We start from the raw sequence: 17,335 nt of genomic DNA, 5'->3' as shown, positions 1-17,335 counted from the left end.
GGGGCCATGGAGCATTGTGATGACAGGCGTCATGGGACATTGTGTGGACAGTGGTCATGGAGCATTGTTAGAAAGGGAACATGGAGCAATTTGATTTCAGGGGCCATGAAAAATTGCGAATACATACGCCATGGAGTATTCAGATGAATGTGGTCAAGGATCATTGTGACGAAAAGTGTCCTGGAATATTGTGATGACACGGTTCATGGAGCATTGCGATGACAAGGTCCATGGCGAAATGTGAAGACAGGTGTCATGGGGCATTGTGATGGCAGTGGTCCTCTAGAATTGTGAAGAAAGATATCATGGAGCACTGGGATGACAGGGGCCATGGAGCATTGTGATGACAGGGGTCATGGGGCATTGTGATGACACGGCCATGGAACATTATGATGACAAGAATTCTGGAGCATTGTGATAAAATGGGCCTGGACCATTGTGATTAGAGGGGCCAAGGAGCATTCTGATGACAACGGCATGGAGCATTGTGATGACCAGTGTCATCGAGCATTGTGATGACAGTGGTCATGAAGCATTGTGATGAATGTGGTCATGCATCATTGTGATGACAAGTGTCGTGGAGCATTGTGATGACACGGTTATGGAATATTGTGATGACCAGAATTCTGTAGCACAGTGATGAAAAGGGCATGGAGCATTGTGATTACAGGGGTCATGGAGCATTGTGATGACAATTGTTCTAGAACATTGTGATGAGAAGGGATAATGGAGCATAGTGATGAAAGGGGCAATGGAGCATTGTGATGACAGGCGTCATGGGACATTGTGTGGACAGTGGTCATGGAGCATTGTTAGAAAGGGAACATGGAGCAATTTGATTTCAGGGGCCATGAAAAATTGCGAATACATAGGCCATGGAGTATTCAGATGAATGTGGTCAAGGATCATTGTGACGAAAAGTGTCCTGGAATATTGTGATGACACGGTTCATGGAGCATTGCGATGACAAGGGCAATGGCGAAATGTGAAGACAGGTGTCATGGGGCATTGTGATGACAGTGGTCATCTAGAATTGTGAAGAAAGATATCATGGAGCACAGGGATGATAGGGTACATGGAACATTGTGATGACAGGGGTCATGGGGCATTGTGATGACACGGCCATAGAACATTATGATGACAAGAATTCTGGAGCATTGTGATAAAAAGGGCATGGACCATTGTGATTAGAGGGGCCAAGGAGCATTCTGATGACAACGGCATGGAGCATTGTGATGAATGTGGTCATGGATCATTGTGATGACAAGTGTCGTGGAGAATTGTGATGACAGCGGTCATAGAGCATTGTGATGACACGGTTATGGAATATTGTGATGACCAGAATTCTGTAGGACTGTGATGAAAAGGGAATGGAGCATTGTGATTACAGGGGTCATGGAGCATTGTGATGACAATTGTTCTAGAACATTGTGATGACAGGGATCATGGAGCATAGTGATGAAAAGGGCAATGGAGATTTGTGTTGACAGGCGTCATGGGACATTGTGTTGACACTGGACATGGAGCATTGTTAGAAAGGGAACATGGAGCAATTTGATTTCAGGGGCCATGAAAAATTGCGAATACATACGCCATGGAGTATTCAGATGAATGTGGTCAAGGATCATTGTGACGAAAAGTGTCCTGGAATATTGTGATGACACGGTTCATGGAGTATTGCGATGACAAGGTCCATGGCGAAATGTGAAGACAGGTGTCATGGGGCATTGTGATGACAGTGGTCCTCTAGAATTGTGAAGAAAGATATCATGGAGCACTGGGATGACAGGGGACATGGAGCATTGTGATGACAGGGGTCATGGGGCATTGTGATGACACGGCCATGGAACATTATGATGACAAGAATTCTGGAGCATTGTGATAAAATGGGCATGGACCATTGTGATTAGAGGGGCCAAGGAGCATTCTGATCACAACGGCATGGAGCATTGTGATGACAAGGGTCATCGAGCATTGTGATGACAGTGGTCATGAAGCATTGTGATGAATGTGGTCATGCATCATTGTGATGACAAGTGTCGTGGAGCATTGTGATGACAGGGGTCATAGAGCATTGTGATGACACGGTTATGGAATATTGTGATGACCAGAATTCTGTAGCACTGTGATGAAAAGGGAATGGAGCATTGTGATTACAGGGGTCATGGAGCATTGTGATGACAATTGTTCTAGAACATTGTGATGACAGGGATCATGGAGCATAGTGATGAAAGGGGCCATGGAGCATTGTGATGACAGGCGTCATGGGACATTGTGTTGACAGTGGTCATGGAGCATTGTTAGAAAGGGAACATGGAGCAATTTGATTTCAGGGGCCATGAAAAATTGCGAATACATAGGCCATGGAGTATTCAGATGAATGTGGTCAAGGATCATTGTGACGAAAAGTGTACTGGAATATTGTGATGACAAGGTTCATGGAGCATTGTGATTACAAGGGCCATGGCGAAAGGTGAAGACAGGTGTCATGCGTTATTGTGATGACAGTGGTCATCTAGAATTGTGAAGAAAGATATCATGGAGCACTGGGATGACAGGGGCCAAGGAGCATTGTGATGACAGGGATCATGGGGCATTGTGATGACACGGCCATGGAACATTATTATGACAAGAATTCTGGAGCATTGTGATAAAATGGTCATGGACCATTGATATTAGAGGGGCCAAGGAGCATTCTGATGACAACGGCATGGAGCATTGTCATGACAAGGGTCATCGAGCATTGTGATGACAGTGGTCATGAAGCATTGTGATGAATGTTGTCATGCATCATTGTGATGAAAAGTGTCGTGGAGCATTGTGATGACAGGGGTCATAGAGCATTGTGATGACACTGTTATGGAATATTGTGATGACCAGAATTCTGTAGCACAGTGATGAAAACGGCATGGAGCATTGTGATTACAGGGGTCATGGAGCATTGTGATGACAATTGTTCTAGAACATTGTGATGACAGGGATCATGGAGCATAGTGATGAAAAGGGCAATGGAGATTTGTGTTGACAGGCGTCATGGGACATTGTGTTGACAGTGGACATGGAGCATTGTTAGAAAGGGAACATGGAGCAATTTGATTTCAGGGGCCATGAAAAATTGCGAATACATACGCCATGGAGTATTCAGATGAATGTGGTCAAGGATCATTGTGACGAAAAGTGTCCTGGAATATTGTGATGGCACGGTTCATGGAGCATTGCGATGACAAGGTCCATGGCGAAATGTGAAGACAGGTGTCATGGGGCATTGTGATGACAGTGGTCCTCTAGAATTGTGAAGAAAGATATCATGGAGCACTGGGATGACAGGGGCCATGGAGCATTGTGATGACAGGGGTCATGGGGCATTGTGATGACACGGCCATGGAACATTATGATGACAAGAATTCTGGAGCATTGTGATAAAATGGGCCTGGACCATTGTGATTAGAGGGGCCAAGGAGCATTCTAATCACAACGGCATGGAGCATTGTGATGACAAGGTTCATCGAGCATTGTGATGACAGTGGTCATGAAGCATTGTGATGAATGTGGTCATGCATCATTGTGATGACAAGTGTCGAGGAGCATTGTGATGACAGGGGTCATAGAGCATTGTGATGACACGGTTATGGAATATTGTGATGACCAGAATTCTGTACCACAGTGATGAAAATTGAATGGAACATTGTGATTACAGGGGTCATGGAGAATTGTGATGACAATTTTTCTAGATCATTGTGTATGACAGGGATCATGGAGCATAGTGATGAAACGGGCAATGGAGCATTGTGTTGACAGGCGTCATGGGACATTGTGTTGACAGTGGTCATGGAGCATTGTTAGAAAGTGAACATGGAGCAATTTGATTTCAGGGGCCATGAAAAATTGCGAATACATAGGCCATGGAGTATTCAGATGAATGTGGTCAAGGATCATTGTGACAAAAAGTGTACTGGAATATTGTGATGACACGGTTCATGGAGCATTGCGATGACAAGAGCCATGGCGAAAGGTGAAGACAGGTGCCATGCGGCATTGTGATGACAGTGGTCATCGAGAATTGTGAAGAAAGATATCACGGAGCACTGGGATGACAGGGGCCATGGAGCATTTTGATGACAGGGTTCATGGGGCATTGTGATGACACGGCCATGGAACATTTTTATGACAAGAATTCTGGAGCATTGTGATAAGAAGGTCATGGACCATTGTTATTAGAGGGGCCAAGGAGCATTCTGATGACAACGGCATGGAGCATTGTGATGACAATGGTCATCGAGCATTGTGATGACAGTGGTCATGAAGCATTGTGATGAATGTGGTCATGGATCATTGTGATGACAAGTGTCGTGGAGCATTGTGATGACAGGGGTCATAGAACAATGTGGTGACACGGTTATGTTATATTGTGATGACCAGAATTCTGTAGCACTGTGATGAAAAGGGAATGGAGCATTGTGATTACAGGGGTCATGGAGCATTGTGATGACAATTGTTCTAGAACATTGTGATGACAGGGATCATGGAGCATAGTGATGAAAAGGGCAATGGAGCATTGTGTTGACAGGCGTCATGGGACATTGTGTTGACAGTGGTCATGGAGCATTGTTAGAAAGGGAACATGGAGCAATTTGATTTCAGGGGCCATGAAAAATTGCGAATACAAAGGCCATGGAGTATTCAGATGAATGTGGTCAAGGATCATTGTGACGAAAAGTGTACTGGAATATTGTGATGACACGGTTCATGGAGCATTGCGATGACAAGGGCCATGGTGAAAGGTGAAGACAGGTGTCATGCGGCATTGTGATGACAGTGGTCATCTAGAATTGTGAAGAAAGATATCATGGAGCACTGGGATGACAGGGGCCATGGAGCATTGTGATGACAGGGGTCATGGGGCATTGTGATGACACGGCCATGGAAAATTATGATGACAAGAATTCTGGAGCATTGTGATAAAAAGGTTATGGACCATGGTGATTAGAGAGGCCAAGGAGCATTGTGATGACAACGGCATGGAGCATTGTGATGACAAGGGTAATCGAGCATTGTGATGATAGTGGTCATGAAGCATTGTGATGAAAGTGGTCATGCATCATTGTGATGACTAGTGTCGTGCAGCATTGTGATGACAGGGGTCATAGAGCATTGTGATGACACGGTTATGGAATATTGTGATGACCAGAATTCTGTAGCACAGTGATGAAAAAGGCATGGAGCATTGTGATTACAGGGGTCATGGAGCATTGTGATGACAATTTTTCTAGAACATTGTGATGACAGGGATCATGGAGCATAGTGAGGAAAGGTGCCATGGAGCATTGTGATGACAGGCGTCATGGGACATTGTGTTGACAGTGGTCATGGAGCATTTTTAGAAAGGGAACATGGAGCAATTTGATTTCAGGGGCCATGAAGAATTGCAAATACATACGCCATGGATTATTCAGAAGAATGTGGTCAACAATCATTGTGACGAAAAGTGTCCTGGAATATTGTGATGACACGGTTCATGGAGCATTGCGATGACAAGGGCCATGGCAAAATGTGAAGACAGGTGTCATGGGGCATTGTGATGACAGTGGTCCTCTAGAATTGTGAAGAAAGATATCATGGAGCACTGGGATGACAGGGGCCATGGAGCATTGTGATGACAGGGGTCATGGGGCATTGTGATGAACCGGCCATGGACCATTATGATGACAAGAATTCTGGAGCATTGTGATAAAAAGGGCATGGACCATTGTGATTAGAGGGGCCAAGGAGCATTCTGATGACAACGGCATGGAGCATTGTGATGATAAGGGTCATCGAGCATTGTGATGACAGTGGTCATGAAGCATTGTGATGAATGTGGTCATGGATCATTGTGATGACAAGTGTCGTGGAGCATTGTGATGACAGGGGTCATAGAGCATTGTGATGACACGGTTATGGAATATTGTGATGACCAGAATACTGTAGCACTGTGATGAAAAGGGAATGGAGCATTGTGATTACAGTGGTCATGGAGCATCGTGATGACAATTGTTCTAGAACATTGTGATGACAGGGATCATGGAGCACAGTGATGAAAGGTGCCATGGAGCATTGTGATGACAGGCGTCATGGGACATTCTGTTGACAGTGGTCATGGAGCATTGTTAGCAAGGGAACATGGAGCAATTTGATTTCAGGGGCCATGAAAAATTGTGAATACATAGGCCATGGAGTATTCAGATGAATGTGGTCAAGGATCATTGCGAAGAAATGTGTCCTGGTATGTTGTGATGACACGGTTCATGGAGTATTGCGATGACAAGGGCCATGGCGAAATGTGAAGACAGGTGTCATGGGGCATTGTGATGACAGTGGTCATCTAGAATTGTGAAGAAAGATATCATGGAGCACTGGGATGTCAGGGGCCATGGAGCATTGTGATGACAGGGGTCATGGGGCATTGTGATGACACGGCCATGGAACATTATGATGACAAGAATTCTGGAGCATTGTGATAAAAAGGGCATGGACCATTGTCATTAGAGGGGCCAAGGATCATTCTGATGAAATCGGCATGGAGCATTGTGATGACAAGGGTTCATAGAGCATTGTGATGACAGTGGTCATGAAGCATTGTGATGAATGTGGTCATGGATCATTGTGATGAGAAGTGTCGTGGAGCATTGTGATGACAGGGGTCATAGAGCATTGTGATGACACGGTTATGGAATATTGTGATGACCAGAATTCTGTAGCACTGTGATGAAAAGGGAATGGAGCATTGTGATTACAGGGGTCATGGAGCATTGTGATGACAATTGTTCTAGAATATTGTGAAGACAGGGATCATGGAGCATAGTGATGAAAGGGGCCATGGAGCATTGTGATGACAGGCGTCATGGGACAATGTGTTGACAGTGGTCATGGAGCATTGTTAGAAAGGGAACATGGAGCAATTTGATTTCAGGGGCCATGAAAAATTGTGAATACATAGGCCATGGAGTATTCAGATGAATGTGGTCAAGGATCATTGTGACGACAAGTGTCCTGGAATATTGTGAAGACACGGTTCATGGAGCATTGCGATGACAAGGCCCATGGCGAAATGTGAAGACAGGTGTCATGGGGCATTGTGATGACAGTGGTCATCTAGAATTGTGAAGAAAGATATCATGGAGCACGGGGATGACAGGGTCCATGGAGCATTGTGATGACAGAGGTCATGGGGCATTGTGATGACACGGCCATGGAACATTATGATGACAAGAATTCTGGAGCATTGTGATAAAAAGGGCATGGACCATTGTGATTAGAGGGGCCAAGGAGCATTCTGATGACAACAGCATGGAGCATTGTGATGACAAGGGTCATCGAGCATTGTGATGACAGTGGTCATGAAGCATTGTGATGAGTGTGGTCTTGGATCATTGTGATGACAAGTGTCGTGGAGCATTGTGATGACAGGGGTCATAGAGCATTGTGATGACACGGTTATGGAATATTGTGATGACCAGAATTCTGTAGCACTGTGATGAAAAGGGAATGGAGCATTGTGATTACAGGGGTCATGGAGCATTGTGATGACAATTTTTCTACAACATTGTGAAGATAGGTATCATGAAGCATAGTGATGAAAGGGGACATGGAGCATTGTGATGACAGGCGTCATGGGACAATGTGTTGACAGTGGTCATGGAGCATTGTTAGAAAGGGAACATGGAGCAATTTGATTTCAGGGGCCATGAAAAATTGTGAATACATAGGCCATGGAGTATTCAGATGAATGTGGTCAAGGATCATTGTGACAAAAGTGTCCTGGTATATTGTGATGACACGGTTCATGGAGCATTGCGATGACAAGGGCCATGGCGAAATGTGAAGACAGGTGTCATGGGGCATGGTGATGACAGTGGTCCTCTAGAATTGTGAAGAAAGATATCATGGAGCACTGGGATGACAGGGGCCATGGAGCATTGTGATGACAGGGGTCATGGGGATTTGTGATGTCACGGCAATGGAGCATTATGATGACAAGAATTCTGGAACATTGTGATAAAAAGGGCATGGACCATTGTGATTAGAGGGGCCAAGGAGCATTCTGATGACAACGGCATGGAGCATTGTGATGACAAGGGTCATCGAGCATTGTGATGACAGTGGACATAAATCATTGTGATGAATGTGGTCATGGATCATTGTGATGACAAGTGTCGTGGAGCATTGTGATGACAGGGGTCATAGAGCATTGTGGTGACACGGTTATGTTATATTGTGATGACCAGAATTCTGTAGCACTGTGATGAAAAGGGAATGGAGCATTGTGATTACAGGGGACATGGAGCATTGTGTTGACAATTGTTCTAGAACATTGTGATGACAGGGATCATGGAGCATAGTGATGAAAGGTGCCATGGAGCATTGTGATGACAGGCGTCATGGGACATTGTGTTGACAGTGGTCATGCAGCATTGTTAGAAAGGGAAAATGGAGCAATTTAATTTCAGGGGCCATGAAAAATTGTGAATACATAGGCCATGGAGTATTCAGATGAATGTGGTCAAGGATCATTGCGATGAAATGTGTCCTGGTATGTTGTGATGACACGGTTCATGGAGTATTGCGATGACAAGGGCCATGGCGAAATGTGAAAACAGGTGTCATGGGGCATTGTGATGACAGTGGTCATCTGGAATTGTGAAGAAAGATATCATGGAGCACTGGGATGACAGGGGCCATGGAGCATTGTGATGACAGGGGTCATGGTGCATTGTGATGACACGGCCATGGAACATTATGATGACAAGAATTCTGGAGCATTGTGATAAAAAGGGCATGGACCATTGTCATTAGAGGGGCCAAGGATCATTCTGATGAAATCGGCATGGAGCATTGTGATGACAAGGGTCATCGAGCATTGTGATGACAGTGGTCAAGAAGCATTGTGATGAATGTGGTCATGGATCATTGTGATGAGATGTGTCGTGGAACATTGTGATGACAGGGGTCATAGAGTATTGTGATGACACGGTTATGGAATATTGTGATGACCAGAATTCTGTAGCACTGTAATGAAAAGGGAATGGAACATTGTGATTACAGGGGTCATGGAGCATTGTGATGACAATTGTTCTAGAACATTGTGAAGACAGGGATCATGGAGCATAGTGATGAAAGGGGCCATGGAGCATTGTGATGACAGGCGTCATGGGACAATGTGTTGACAGTGGTCATGGAGCATTGTTAGAAAGGGAACATGGAGCAATTTGATTTCAGGGGCCATGAAAAATTGTGAATACATAGGCCATGGAGTATTCAGATGAATGTGGTCAAGGATCATTGTGACGACAAGTGTCCTGGAATATTGTGAAGACACGGTTCATGGAGCATTGCGATGACAAGGGCCATGGCGAAATGTGAAGACAGGTGTCATGGGGCATTGGATTGACAGTGGTCATCTAGAATTGTGAAGAAAGATATCATGGAGCACGGGGATGACAGGGTCCATGGAGCATTGTGATGACAGAGGTCATGGGGCATTGTGATGACACGGCCATGGAACATTATGATGACAAGAATTCTGGAGCATTGTGATAAAAAGGGCATGGACCATTGTGATTAGAGGGGCCAAGGAGCATTCTGATGACAACAGCATGGAGCATTGTGATGACAAGGGTCATCGAGCATTGTGATGACAGTGGTCATGAAGCATTGTGATGAATGTGGTCATGGATCATTGTGATGACAGGTGTCGTGGAGCATTGTGATGACAGGGGTCATAGAGCATTGTGATGACACGGTTATGGAATATTGTGATGACCAGAACTCTGTAGCACTGTGATGAAAAGGGAATGGAGCATTGTGATTACAGGGGTCATGGAGCATTGTGATGACATTTGTTCTAGAACATTGTGATGACAGGGATCATGGAGCATAGTGATGAAAGGGGCCATGGAGCATTGTGATGACAGGCGTCATGGGACATTGTGTTGACAGTGGTCATGCAGCATTGTTAGAAAGGGAACATGGAGCAATTTGATTTCAGGGGCCATAAAAAATTGTGAATACATAGGCAATGGAGTATTCAGATGAATGTGGTCAAGGATCATTGTGACGAAAAGTGTCCTGTAATATTGTGATGACACGGTTCATGGAGCATTGCGATGACAAGGGCCATGGCGAAATGTGAAGACAGGTGTCATGGGGCATTGTGATGACAGTGGTCCTCTAGAATTGTGAAGAAAGATATCATGGAGCACTGGGATGACAGGGGCCATGGAGCATTGTGATAACAGGGGTCATGGGGCATTGTGATGACACGGCCATGGAACATTATGATGACAAGAATTCTGGAGCATTGAGATAAAAAGGGCATGGACCATTGTCATTAGAGGGGCCAAGGATCATTCTGATGAAATCGGCATGGAGCATTGTGAAGACAAGGGTTCATCGAGCATTGTGATGACAGTGGTCATGAAGCATTGTGATGAATGTGGTCATGGATCATTGTGATGAGAAGTGTCGTGGAGCATTGTGATGACAGGGGTCATAGAGCATTGTGATGACACGGTTATGGAATATTGTGATGACCAGAATTCTGTAGCACTGTGATGAAAAGGGAATGGAGCATTGTGATTACAGGGGTCATGGAGCATTGTGATGACAATTGTTCTAGAACATTGTGAAGACAGGGATCATGGAGCATAGTGATGAAAGGGGCCATGGAGCATTGTGATGACAGGCGTCATGGGACAATGTGTTGACAGTGGTCATGGAGCATTGTTAGAAAGGGAACATGGAGCAAAGTGATTTCAGGGGCCATGAACAATTGTGAATACATAGGCCATGGAGTATTCAGAGGAATGTGGTCAAGGATCATTGCGATGAAATGTGTCCTGGTATGTTGTGATGACAAGGTTCATGGAGTTTTGCGATGACAAGGGCCATGGCGAAATGTGAAGACAGGTGTCATGGGGCATTGTGATGACAGTGGTCCTCTAGAATTGTGAAGAAAGATATCATGGAGCACTGGGATGACAGGGGCCATGGAGCATTGTGATGACAGGGGTCATGGGGCACTGTGATGAACCGGCCATGGAACATTATGATGACAAGAATTCTGGAGCATTGTTATAAAAAGGGCATGGACCATTGTGATTAGAGGGGCCAAGGAGCATTCTGATGACAACGGCATGGAGCATTGTGATGACAAGGGTCATCGAGCATTGTGATGACAGTGGTCAAGAAGCATTGTGATGAATGTGGTCATGGATCATTGTGATGAGATGTGTCGTGGAACATTGTGATGACAGGGGTCATAGAGTATTGTGATGACACGGTTATGGAATATTGTGATGACCAGAATTCTGTAGCACTGTAATGAAAAGGGAATGGAACATTGTGATTACAGGGGTCATGGAGCATTGTGATGACAATTGTTCTAGAACATTGTGAAGACAGGGATCATGGAGCATAGTGATGAAAGGGGCCATGGAGCATTGTGATGACAGGCGTCATGGGACAATGTGTTGACAGTGGTCATGGAGCATTGTTAGAAAGGGAACATGGAGCAATTTGATTTCAGGGGCCATGAAAAATTGTGAATACATAGGCCATGGAGTATTCAGATGAATGTGGTCAAGGATCATTGTGACGACAAGTGTCCTGGAATATTGTGAAGACACGGTTCATGGAGCATTGCGATGACAAGGGCCATGGCGAAATGTGAAGACAGGTGTCATGGGGCATTGTGATGACAGTGGTCATCTAGAATTGTGAAGAAAGATATCATGGAGCACGGGGATGACAGGGTCCATGGAGCATTGTGATGACAGAGGTCATGGGGCATTGTGATGACACGGCCATGGAACATTATGATGACAAGAATTCTGGAGCATTGTGATAAAAAGGGCATGGACCATTGTGATTAGAGGGGCCAAGGAGCATTCTGATGACAACAGCATGGAGCATTGTGATGACAAGGGTCATCGAGCATTGTGATGACAGTGGTCATGAAGCATTGTGATGAGTGTGGTCTTGGATCATTGTGATGACAAGTGTCGTGGAGCATTGTGATGACAGGGGTCATAGAGCATTGTGATGACACGGTTATGGAATATTGTGATGACCAGAATTCTGTAGCACTGTGATGAAAAGGGAATGGAGCATTGTGATTACAGGGGTCATGGAGCATTGTGATGACAATTTTTCTACAACATTGTGAAGATAGGTATCATGGAGCATAGTGATGAAAGGGGCCATGGAGCATTGTGATGACAGGCGTCATGGGACAATGTGTTGACAGTGGTCATGGAGCATTGTTAGAAAGGGAACATGGAGCAAAGTGATTTCAGGGGCCATGAAAAATTTTGAATACATAGGCCATAGAGTATTCAGATGAATGTGGTCAAGGATCATTGTGACAAAAAGTGTCCTGGAATATTGTGATGACACGGTTCATGGAGCATTGCGATGACAAGGGCCATGGCGAAATGTGAAGACAGGTGTCATGGGGCATTGTGATGACAGTGGTCCTCTAGAATTGTGAAGAAAGATATCATGGAGCACTGGGATGACAGGGGCCATGGAGCATTGTGATGACAGGGGTCATGGGGCTTTGTGATGACACGGCAATGGAGCATTATGATGACAAGAATTCTGGAACATTGTGATAAAATGGGCATGGACCATTGTGATTAGAGGGGCCAAGGAGCATTCTGATGACAACGGCATGGAGCATTGTGATGACAAGGGTCATCGAGCATTGTGATGACAGTGGTCATAAAGCATTGTGATGAATGTGGTCATGGATCATTGTGATGAGAAGTGTCGTGGAGCATTGTGATGACAGGGGTCATAGAGCATTGTGGTGACACGGTTATGTTATATTGTGATGACCAGAATTCTGTAGCACTGTGATGAAAAGGGAATGGAGCATTGTGATTACAGGGGACATGGAGCATTGTGTTGACAATTGTTCTAGAACATTGTGATGACAGGGATCATGGAGCATAGTGATGAAAGGTGCCATGGAGCATTGTGATGACAGGCGTCATGGGACATTGTGTTGACAGTGGTCATGCAGCATTGTTAGAAAGGGAAAATGGAGCAATTTAATTTCAGGGGCCATGAAAAATTGTGAATACATAGGCCATGGAGTATTCAGATGAATGTGGTCAAGGATCATTGCGATGAAATGTGTCCTGGTATGTTGTGATGACACGGTTCATGGAGTATTGCGATGACAAGGGCCATGGCGAAATGTGAAAACAGGTGTCATGGGGCATTGTGATGACAGTGGTCATCTGGAATTGTGAAGAAAGATATCATGGAGCACTGGGATGACAGGGGCCATGGAGCATTGTGATGACAGGGGTCATGGGGCATTGTGATGACACGGCCATGGAACATTATGATGACAAGAATTCTGGAGCATTGTGATAAAAAGGGCATGGAACATTGTCATTAGAGGGGCCAAGGATCATTCTGATGAAATCGGCATGGAGCATTGTGATGACAAGGGTCATCGAGCATTGTGATGACAGTGGTCAAGAAGCATTGTGATGAATGTGGTCATGGATCATTGTGATGAGATGTGTCGTGGAACATTGTGATGACAGGGGTCATAGAGTATTGTGATGACACGGTTATGGAATATTGTGATGACCAGAATTCTGTAGCACTGTAATGAAAAGGGAATGGAACATTGTGATTACAGGGGTCATGGAGAATTTGGTGACAATTGTTCTAGAACATTGTGAAGACAGGGATCATGGAGCATAGTGATGAAAGGGGCCATGGAGCATTATGATGATAGGCTTCATGGGACAATGTGTTGACAGTGGTCATGGAGCATAGTTAGAAAGGGAACATGGAGCAAATTGATTTCAGGGGCCATAAAAAATTGTGAATACATAGGCCATGGAGTATTCAGAAGAATGTGGTCAACGATCATTGCGACGAAAAGTGTCCTGGAATATTGTGATGACACGGTTCATGGAGCATTGCGATGACAAGGGCCATGGCGAAATGTGAAGACAGGTGTCATGGGGCATTGTGATGACAGTGGTCCTCTAGAATTGTGAAGAAAGATATCATGGAGCACTGGGATGACAGGGGCCATGGAGCCTTGTGATGACAGGGGTCATGGGGCATTGTGATGAGCCGGCCATGGAACATTATGATGACAAGAATTCTGGAGCATTGTGATAAAAAGGGCATGGACCATTGTGATTAGAGTGGCCAAGGAGCATTCTGATGACAACGGCATGGAGCATTGTGATGACAAGGGTCATCGAGCATTGTGATGACAGTGGTCATGAAGCATTGTGATGAATGTGGTCATGGATCATTGTGATGACAGGTGTCGTGGAGCATTGTGATGACAGGGCTCATAGAGCATTGTGATGACACGGTTATGGAATATTGTGATGACCAGAACTCTGTAGCACTGTGATGAAAAGGGAATGGAGCATTGTGATTACAGGGGTCATGGAGCATTGTGATGACATTTGTTCTAGAACATTGTGATGACAGGGATCATGGAGCATAGTGATGAAAGGGGCCATGGAGCATTGTGATGACAGGCGTCATGGGACATTGTGTTGACAGTGGTCATGCAGCATTGTTAGAAAGGGAACATGGAGCAATTTGATTTCAGGGGCCATAAAAAATTGTGAATACATAGGCAATGGAGTATTCAGATGAATGTGGTCAAGGATCATTGTGACGAAAAGTGTCCTGTAATATTGTGATGACACGGTTCATGGAGCATTGCGATGACAAGGGCCATGGCGAAATGTGAAGACAGGTGTCATGGGGCATTGTGATGACAGTGGTCCTCTAGAATTGTGAAGAAAGATATCATGGAGCACTGGGATGACAGGGGCCATGGAGCATTGTGATGACAGGGGTCATGGGGCATTGTGATGACACGGCCATGGAACATTATGATGACAAGAATTCTGGAGCATTGAGATAAAAAGGGCATGGACCATTGTCATTAGAGGGGCCAAGGATCATTCTGATGAAATCGGCATGGAGCATTGTGAAGACAAGGGTTCATCGAGCATTGTGATGACAGTGGTCATGAAGCATTGTGATGAATGTGGTCATGGATCATTGTGATGAGAAGTGTCGTGGAGCATTGTGATGACAGGGGTCATAGAGGATTGTGATGACACGGTTATGGAATATTGTGATGACCAGAATTCTGTAGCACTGTGATGAAAAGGGAATGGAGCATTGTGATTACAGGGGTCATGGAGCATTGTGATGACAATTGTTCTAGAACATTGTGAAGACAGGGATCATGGAGCATAGTGATGAAAGGGGCCATGGAGCATTGTGATGACAGGCGTCATGGGACAATGTGTTGACAGTGGTCATGGAGCATTGTTAGAAAGGGAACATGGAGCAAAGTGATTTCAGGGGCCATGAACAATTGTGAATACATAGGCCATGGAGTATTCAGAGGAATGTGGTCAAGGATCATTGCGATGAAATGTGTCCTGGTATGTTGTGATGACAAGGTTCATGGAGTTTTGCGATGACAAGGGCCATGGCGAAATGTGAAGACAGGTGTCATGGGGCATTGTGATGACAGTGGTCCTCTAGAATTGTGAAGAAAGATATCATGGAGCACTGGGATGACAGGGGCCATGGAGCATTGTGATGACAGGGGTCATGGGGCACTGTGATGAACCGGCCATGGAACATTATGATGACAAGAATTCTGGAGCATTGTGATAAAAAGGGCATGGACCATTGTGATTAGAGGGGCCAAGGAGCATTCTGATGACAACGGCATGGAGCATTGTGATGACAAGGGTCATCGAGCATTGTGATGACAGTGGTCATGAAGCATTGTGATGAATGTGGTCATGGATCATTGTGATGACAAGTGTCGTGGAGCATTGTGATGACAGGGGTCATAGAGCATTGTGATGACACGGTTATGGAATATTGTGATGACCAGAATACTGTAGCACTGTGATGAAAAGGGAATGGAGCATTGTGATTACAGGGGTCATGGAACATCGTGATGACAATTGTTCTAGAACATTGTGATGACAGGGATAATGGAGCATAGTGATGAAAGGGGCCATGGAGCATTGTGATGACAGGCGTCATGGGACATTGTGTTGACAGTGGTCATGCAGCATTGTTAGAAAGGGAACATGGAGCAATTTGATTTCAGGGGCCATAAAAAATTGTGAATACATAGGCAATGGAGTATTCAGATGAATGTGGTCAAGGATCATTGTGACGAAAAGTGTCCTGTAATATTGTGATGACACGGTTCATGGAGCATTGCGATGAAAAGGGCCATGGCGAAATGTGAAGACAGGTGTCATGGGGCATTGTGATGACAGTGGTCCTCTAGAATTGTGAAGAAAGATATCATGGAGCACTGCGATGACAGAGGCCATGGAGCATTGTGATGACAGGGGTCAATGGGCATTGTGATTACACGGCTATGGAACATTATGATGACAAGAATTCTGGAGCATTGTGATAAATTGGGCATGGAACATTGTGATTAGAGGGGCCAAGGAGCATTCTGATGACAACGGCATGGAGCATTGTGATGACAACGGTCATCGAGCATTGTGATGACAGTGGTCATGAAGCATTGTGATGAATGTGGTCATGGATCATTGTGATGACAATTGTCGTGGAGCATTGTGATGACAGGGGTCATAGAACATTGTGGTGACACGGTTATGTTATATTGTGATGACCAGAATTCTGTAGCACTGTGATGAAAAGGGAATGGAGCATTGTGATTACAGGGGTCATGGAGCATTGTGATGACAATTGTTGTAGAACATTGTGATGACAGGGATCATGGAGCACAGTGATGAAAGGTGCCATGGAGCATTGTGATGACAGGCGTCATGGGACATTCTGTTGACAGTGGTCATGGAGCATTGTTAGCAAGGGAACATGGAGCAATTTGATTTCAGGGGCCATGAAAAATTGTGAATACATAGGCCATGGAGTATTCAGATGAATGTGGTCAAGGATCATTGCGATGAAATGTGTCCTGGTATGTTGTGATGACACGGTTCATGGAGTATTGCGATGACAAGGGCCATGGCGAAATGTGAAGACAGGTGTCATGGGGCATTGTGATGACAGTGGTCATCTAGAATTGTGAAGAAAGATATCATGGAGCACTGGGATGTCAGGGGCCATGGAGCATTGTGATGACAGGGGTCATGGGGCATTGTGATGACACGGCCATGGAACATTATGATGACAAGAATTCTGGAGCATTGTGATAAAAAGGGCATGGACCATTGTCATTAGAGGGGCCAAGGATCATTCTGATGAAATCGGCATGGAGCATTGT

This window comes from Eschrichtius robustus, unplaced genomic scaffold, assembly GCF_028021215.1.
Source record: "Eschrichtius robustus isolate mEscRob2 unplaced genomic scaffold, mEscRob2.pri scaffold_26, whole genome shotgun sequence".
Classification (NCBI taxonomy): domain Eukaryota; kingdom Metazoa; phylum Chordata; class Mammalia; order Artiodactyla; family Eschrichtiidae; genus Eschrichtius; species Eschrichtius robustus.
This window is presented reverse-complemented; position numbering follows the sequence as displayed.